The sequence below is a fragment of the Lissotriton helveticus genome, chromosome 1_2 (assembly GCF_964261635.1).
Source record: "Lissotriton helveticus chromosome 1_2, aLisHel1.1, whole genome shotgun sequence".
NCBI lineage: Eukaryota > Metazoa > Chordata > Amphibia > Caudata > Salamandridae > Lissotriton > Lissotriton helveticus.
In genome coordinates this window covers 378,193,994-378,201,493 of record NC_136058.1, presented here as the reverse complement: position 1 = coordinate 378,201,493, position 7,500 = coordinate 378,193,994, and positions in this window count along the sequence as shown.

Here is a 7,500-nt window from a genome sequence, read left to right as displayed (position 1 = left end):
GACGGGCTCCATGCGTCCCGGGCAGTCGTCCCCCGGGTCTCCAGGCCGACGGCATGTCAAAGTGCCCAGGACGGGCTCCATGCGTCCCGGGCAGTCGTCCCCCGGGTCTCCAGGCCGACGGCATGTCAAAATGTCCAGGACGGGCTCCATGCGTCCCGGGCAGTCGTCCCCCGGGTCTCCAGGCCGACGGCATGTCAAAGTGCCCAGGTTGGGCTCCATGCGTCCCGGGCAGTTGTCCCCCGGGTCTCCAGGCCGATGGCATGTCAAAGTGCCCAGGACGGGCTCCATGCGTCCCGGGCAGTCGTCCCCCCGGGCATCCGCCGCTCCCTTCTCCGGGCCGACGGCAGGTCAGATTGCCCAGGACGGGCTCCATGGGTCCCGGGCAGTCCTCCCCTGGGTGTCCGGCGCTCCCTTCTCCGGGCCGACGGCATGTCAAAGTGCCCAGGACGGGCTCCATGCGTCCCGGGCAGTCGTCCCCCGGGTCTCCAGGCCGACGGCATGTCAAAATGTCCAGGACGGGCTCCATGCGTCCCGGGCAGTCGTCCCCCGGGTCTCCAGGCCGACGGCATGTCAAAGTGCCCAGGTTGGGCTCCATGCGTCCCGGGCAGTCGTCCCACGGGTCTCCGGGCCGACGGCATGTCAAAGTGCCCAGGACGGGCTCCATGCGTCCCGGGCATTCCTCCCCCCGGGCATCCGCCGCTCCCTTCCCTGGGCCGACGGCAGGTCAGATTGCCCAGGACGGGCTCCATGGGTCCCGGGCAGTCCTTCTCTGGGTGTCCGGCGCTCCCTTCTCCGGGCCGACGGCATGTCAAAGTGCCCAGGACGGGCTCCATGCATCCCGGGCAGTCGTCCCCCGGGTCTCCAGGCCGACGGCATGTCAAAGTGCCCAGGACGGGCTCCATGCGTCCCGGGCAGTCGTCCCCCGGGTCTCCAGGCCGACGGCATGTCAAAATGTCCAGGACGGGCTCCATGCGTCCCAGGCAGTCGTCCCCCGGGTCTCCAGGCCGACGGCATGTCAAAGTGCCCAGGACGGGCTCCATGCGTCCCGGGCAGTCGTCCCCCGGGTCTCCAGGCCGACGGCATGTCAAAATGTCCAGGACGGGCTCCATGCGTCCCAGGCAGTCGTCCCCCGGGTCTCCAGGCCGACGGCATGTCAAAATGTCCAGGACGGGCTCCATGCGTCCCGGGCAGTCGTCGTCCCGGGCGTCCGGGCCTGGGAGCTCCGGTGGTCCTCACCGTGCCTGAGGCCCAGCCGGGGTCCCCGAGCCCTGCCCGGCGTGGGCAGGCAGCAGCCCTACCACGAAGGCTCGGGGTGGGAAGCAGGGAGTCCTTTCGTTCCCGGCCACCTGGTTGCACCTTTCCCCTCGGCCATCTGGTCGCACGCAATGCTATCCAAAAGGGCGACCAGATGGCCAAACCTCCCTGGAAGTCCCTATGAGGTGCCATTTGCCTCCCCGATCCCAGCGAGGGCTCCAGGAGGTCGGGTACTTTTACGCCTTGGGTCCCCTCTGTCAACTCGTGTGCACAGATTACAAGAAAGGGGGGTAATTTTCCTCCGGATTACTAGGGGTAAGGGTATGCCCGGACACTCCTGCAAGGCTGGTGGTTCTCTGCCAGGGGGACCAGATGGGCTATGCCTGGGTAACAACACCCGGGGCTTCCCTCCTCCAGGCCAACGGCATGTCAAAGTGCCCAGGACGGGCTCCATGCGTCCCGGGCAGTCGTCCCCCGGGTCTCCAGGCCAACGGCATGAGCGAGTGCCCAGGTCGGGCTCCATGCGCCCCGGGCAGTCGTCCCCCGGGTCTCCAGGCCAACGGCATGAGCGAGTGCCCAGGTCGGGCTCCATGCTTCCCGGGCAGTCGTCCCCCGGGTCTCAAGGCCGATGGCATGTCAAAGTGCCCAGGATGGGCTCCATGCGTCCCGGGCATTCCTCCCCCCGGGCGTCCGTCGCTCCCTTCTCCGGGCCGACGGCAGGTCAGATTGCCCAGGACGGGCTCCATGGGTCCCGGGCATTCCTCCGCTGGGTGTCCGGCTCTCCCTTCCCCGGGCCAACGGCTTGTCAGAGTGCCCAGGATGGGCTCCACGGGCCCCGGACGTCCGGGGCTCCCTTCCCCGGGCCAACGGCATGCCAGAATGCCCAGGACGGGCTCCACGAGTCCCGGGCGTCCGGGGCTCCCTTCCCTGGGACAACGGCTTGTCAGAGTGCCCAGGACGGGCTCCACGGGTCCCGGGCATCTTGGGCTCCCTTCCCCGGGCCAACGGCATGCCAGAGTGCCCAGGACGGGCTCCACGAGTCCCCGGCGTCCGGGGCTCCCTTCCCTGGGACAACGGCTTGTCAGAGTGCCCAGGACGGGCTCCACGGGTCCCGGGCATCTGGGGCTCCCTTCCCCGTGCCAACGGCATGCCAGAGTGCCCAGGACGGGCTCCACGAGTCCCCGGCGTCCGGGGCTCCCTTCCCCGGGACACCGGCTTGTCAGAGTGCCCATGACGGGCTCCACGGGTCCCGGGTATCTGGGACTCCCTTCCCTGGGCCAACGGCATGCCGGAGTTCCCAGGACAGGCTCCACGGGTCCCGGGCGTCCGGGGCTCCCTTCCCCGGTCCGACGGCTTGTCAGAGTGCCCAGGACGGGCTCCACGGCTCCCGGGCGTCCGGGGTTCCCTTCCCCGGGTCAGCGGCATGTCAGAGTGCCCAGGACGAGTTCCACGGGTCCCGGGCAGTCCTCCCCCGGGCGTCCGGGGCTCCCTTCCCCGGGCCGTCGGCAGGTCAGAGTGCCCAGGACGGGCTCCATGGGTCCCGGGCAGTCCTCCCCCCGGGCGTCCGGGGCTCCCTTCCCGGGGCAGACGGCAGGTCAGAGTGCCCAGGACGGGCTCCACGGGTCCCGGGCAGTCCTCCCCCCGGGGCGTCCGGCGCTCCCTTCTCCAGGCCGATGGCAGGTCAGAGTGACCAGGACGGGCTCCACGGGTCCCGGGCAGTCCTCTCCCGGGCGTACGTGGTTGTCCGACAGATTCCGGCAGATGTGCTTTTACGAACCGGATCGGAGTCGGCCCAAATAATAATAATAATAATAATAATCCACATTTGTAAGGCGCACAATCGCCCGTAAGGGTCTCTAGGCGCTAGGGGCCGTTGGGAAGATTAAGCAAGCTATTGCCCAGAGTCACATGGTGCTGGGCTAATCTGCCGCCGGTGCCGGGGATCGAACCGTGATCCCCAGATTCCGGAGTCAGCCGCCCTAGCCGCGGCGCCAGCTATTGCCCAGAGTCACATGGTGCTGGGCTAATCTGCGGCCGGTGCCGGGGATCGAACCCTGATCTCTGGGATGCTCGAGGGTTACTACGCGCTCTACAAAAACCTTAAATAAAAAAATCTCCAGATTCCGGAGTCAGCCGCCCTAGCCGCGGCGCCAGCTATTTCCCAGAGTCACCTGGTGCTGGGCTAATCTGCCGCCGGTGCCGGGGATCGAACCGTGATCTCCAGATTCCGGAGTCAGCCTCCCTAGCCGCGGCGCCAGCTATTTCCCAGAGTCACGTGGTGCTGGGCTAATCTGCGGCCGGTGCCGGGGATCGAACCCTGATCTCTGGGATGCTCGAGGGTTACTACGCGCTCTACAAAAACCTTAAATAAAAAAATCTCCAGATTCCGGAGTCAGCCGCCCTAGCCGCGGCGCCAGCTATTTCCCAGAGTCACCTGGTGCTGGGCTAATCTGCCGCCTGTGCCGGGGATCGAACCGTGATCCCCAGATGGGGATATCCCAAAAATCTGGCATGGATACGGCCCGCCAGGACTGGTTTGGGCACCCCTGCCCAAGCCCTACGGTCCTTCTGACACGGATCGGAATCGAACCCAGCAGATTTCGCGTTGACTGCTAGAGCAGGGGTGCCCAAACCTGTCCTGGCGGGCCGTATCCATGCCAGATTTTTTGGATATCCCCATCTGGTGATCACGGTTCGATCCCCGGCGCCGGCGGCAGATCAGAGTGCCCAGAACGGGGTCCATGTGACCCGGGCAGTCCTATCCCCTGGGTGTACGTGGTTGTCCGACATGTCGGTCGTATTTGCTTTTACGTACCGGATCGGAATCGGCCCCCATAAAATCGTACGTAAAGTATATAGCAAATCAACCTGAAATCTGCTGGGTCAGAAAGGGCTCGATTCCGATCCGTGTCGGAAGGTTAGGAGTCCGTACGAATTTGTCGGGACGGCATGGCAGAGTGCCCGGGATGGGCTCCATGGCTCTTGGGCAGTCGTCCCCCGGGCGTCCGGGGCTCCATCCAGGCCGACGGCATGGCAGAGTGCCCGGGACGGGCTCCATGCGTCCCGGGCATTCGTCCCCCGGGCGTCCGGGGCTCCATCCAGGCCGGCGGCAAGGCAGTGTGCCCGGGTCGGGCTCCATGCGTCCCGGGCATTCATCCCCCGGGCGCCTGAAACTGCTGGGTCAGAGAGGGCTCGATTCCGATCCGTGTCGTAAGGTTAGGAGTCCGTACGAATTTGTCGGGACGGCATGGCACAGTGCCCGGGACGGGCTCCATGCGTCCCGGGCATTCGTCCCCCGGGTGTCCGGAGCTACATCCAGGCTGACGGTATGGCAGAGTGCCCGGGTCGGGCTCCATGGTTTTCACGGTGGTCCTCCCCTGGGTGTCAGGGGGCTCCTGGCCGACGGCATGGAAAAGTACCCAGGACGGGCTCCATGCGTCCCGGGCATTTGTCCCCCGGGCGTCCGGGGCTCCATCCAGGCCGACGGCATGGCAGAGTGCCCGGGTCGGGCTCCATGGTTTCCAGGGTGGTCCTCCCCAGGGTGTCGGGGCGCTCCAGGCCGAAGGCATGGAAAAGTGCCCAGGACGGGCTCCATGCGTCCCGGGCATTTGTCCCCCGGGCGTCCGGGGCTCCATCCAGGCCGACGGCATGGCAGAGTGCCCGGGTCGGGCTCCATGGCTTTCACGGTGGTCCTCCCCTGGGTGTCTGGGGGCTCCAGGCCGAAGGCATGGAAAAGTGCCCAGGACGGGCTCCATGCGTCCCGGGCACGGGCACGGGGACGGGGACAGGGTCGGGAGAGTCCAGGCGGCTTCACTTCCGTGTCCAGCCATCTGATCGACCAGATTCCCTCGGCCATCTGGTCGCCCGGATCCCCTCGGGCATCTGGTCGCCCGCAACACTTTCCTATGGGGCGACCAGATGGCCGAACTTCCCTGGAAGTCCCGATGAGGTGCCATTCGCCGCCCGGATCCCAGCGAGGGCTCCAGGAGGTTGGGTACATTCGCGCCTTGGGTCCCCTCTGTCACCTCGCGTGCACAGATTACAAGAAAAGGGGGTAATTTTCCTCCGGATTACTAGGGAGAAGGGTACGCCCGGACACCCCTCCGAGGCTGGTGGTTCTCTGCCATGGGGACCAGATGGGCTATGCCTGGGCAACACCTCCCTAGGCCACCCGGAGCTTCCTTCCTCCAGGCCAACTGCATGTCAAATTGCCCAGGACGGGCTCCATGGCTCTTGGGCAGTCGTCCCCCGGGCGTCCGGTGCTCCATCCAGGCCGACGGCATGGCAGAGTGCCCGGGACAGGCTCCATGCGTCCCGGGCCTTCGCCCCCCCCCGGGCGTCCGGGGCTCCATCCAGGCTGACGGCATGGCAGAGTGCCCGGGACGGGCTCCACGGGCCCCAGGCGTCTGGGGCTCCCTTCCCCGGGCCAGCGGCATGTCAGAGTGCCCAGGACGGGCTCCACGGGCCCCGGTCATCCGGGGCACCCTTCCCCGGGCCAGCGGCATGTCAGAGTGCCCAGGACCAGTTCCACGGGTCCCGGGCAGTCCTCCCCCGGGCGTCCGGGGCTCCCTTCCCCGGGCCAAAGCATTTCAGAGTGCCCAGGACGGGCTCCACGGGTTCCGGGCGTCCAGGTCTCCCTTCCCCGGGCCAACGGCTTGTCAGAGTGCCCAGGACGGGCTCCACGGGCCCCGGGCGTCCGGGGCACCCTTCCCCGGGCCAGCGGCATGTCAGAGTGCCCAGGACGAGTTCCACGGGTCCCGGGCAGTCCTCCCCCCCGGGTGTCCGGGGCTCCCTTCCCCGGGCCAAAGCATTTCAGAGTGCCCAGGACGGGCTCCACGGGTCCCGGACGTCCGGGGCTCCCTTCCCCGGGCCAACGGCATACAGGAGTGCCCAGGACGGGCTCCACGGGTCCCGGACGTCCGGGGCTCCCTTCCCCGGGCCAACGGCATACAGGAGTGCCCAGGACGGGCTCCACAGGTCCCGGTCGTCTGGGGCTCCCTTCCCCGGGCCAACGGCTTGTCAGAGTGCCAAGGACGGGCTCCACGGGTCCCGGTCGTCTGGGGTCCCTCCCCCGGGCCAACAGCAGGTCAGAGTGCCCAGGACGGGCTCCACGGGTCCCGGGCAGCCCACCCCCCGGGCGTTCGGGGCACCCATCTCCAGGAGGCCAACGGCGTTGCAAAGTACCCGGGAAGGGCTCCACGGGTACCGGGCAGTCCTCCCCCGGGCGTCCGGGGCTCCCTTCTCCAGGCCAACGGCATGGTTCAATGCCCAGGACGAGCTCCATGTGTCCCAGACAGACCTCCCCCGGGCGTCCGGGGCACCCATCTCCAGGCCAACGGCATGGCTCAATGCCCAGGACGGGCTCCATGGGTCCGGGGAGGCGTCCCATGCGCCTCCGGGCTTGGGAGCCCCGGCTGGGTCCAGGGGCCCGGGCGGGCCCCGGGTGGGGTGCTCCGGCCCTGGTCCCTGTCTCCCAGCCTACCGCACTGCCAAGGGCCTAGGAATGGGTTCCGTTGTTCCCGGGGAGCCTCCCCTTGCTTGGCTGGGTTCAGGAGCAGTGGCTAGGGCCCCTGAGGGCCCGGGGAGGGCGGCCTCCCCACCCCGGGCTCTGTCCTTGGTCCTGCTGCGTGGCAGGGTGCCCGGGACGGGGTCCGGAGGGACCGGGGAGGCGTCCCATGCACCTCCGGGCTTGGGAGCCCCGGCTCGGTCCAGGGGCCCGGGCGGGCCCCGGGTCGGGTGCTCCGGCCCTGGTCCCTGTCTCCCAGCCTACCGCACTGCCAAGGGCCTAGGAATGGGTTCCGTTGTTCCCGGGGAGCCTCCCCTTGCTTGGCTGGGTTCAGGAGCAGTGGCTAGGGCCCCTGAGGGCCCGGGGAGGGCGGCCTCCCCACCCCGGGCTCTGTCCTTGGTCCTGCTGCATGGCAGGGTGCCCGGGACGGGGTCCGGAGGGACCGGGGAGGCGTCCCATGCACCTCCGGGCTTGGGAGCCCCGGCTGGGTCCAGGGGCCCGGCCGGGCCCCGGGTCGGGTGCTCCGGCCCTGGGCCCTGTCTCCCAGCCTGCTGCACTGCCAAGGGCCCGGGAAGGGGTTCCGATGTGCCCGGGGAGCCTCCCCTTGCTTGGCTGGGTTCAGGAGCAATGGCTAGGGCCCCTGAGGGCCCGGGGAGGGCGGCCTCCCCACCCCGGGCTCTGTCCTTGGCCCTGCTGCGTGGCAGGGTGCCCGGGACGGGGTCCGGAGGGACCGGGGAGGC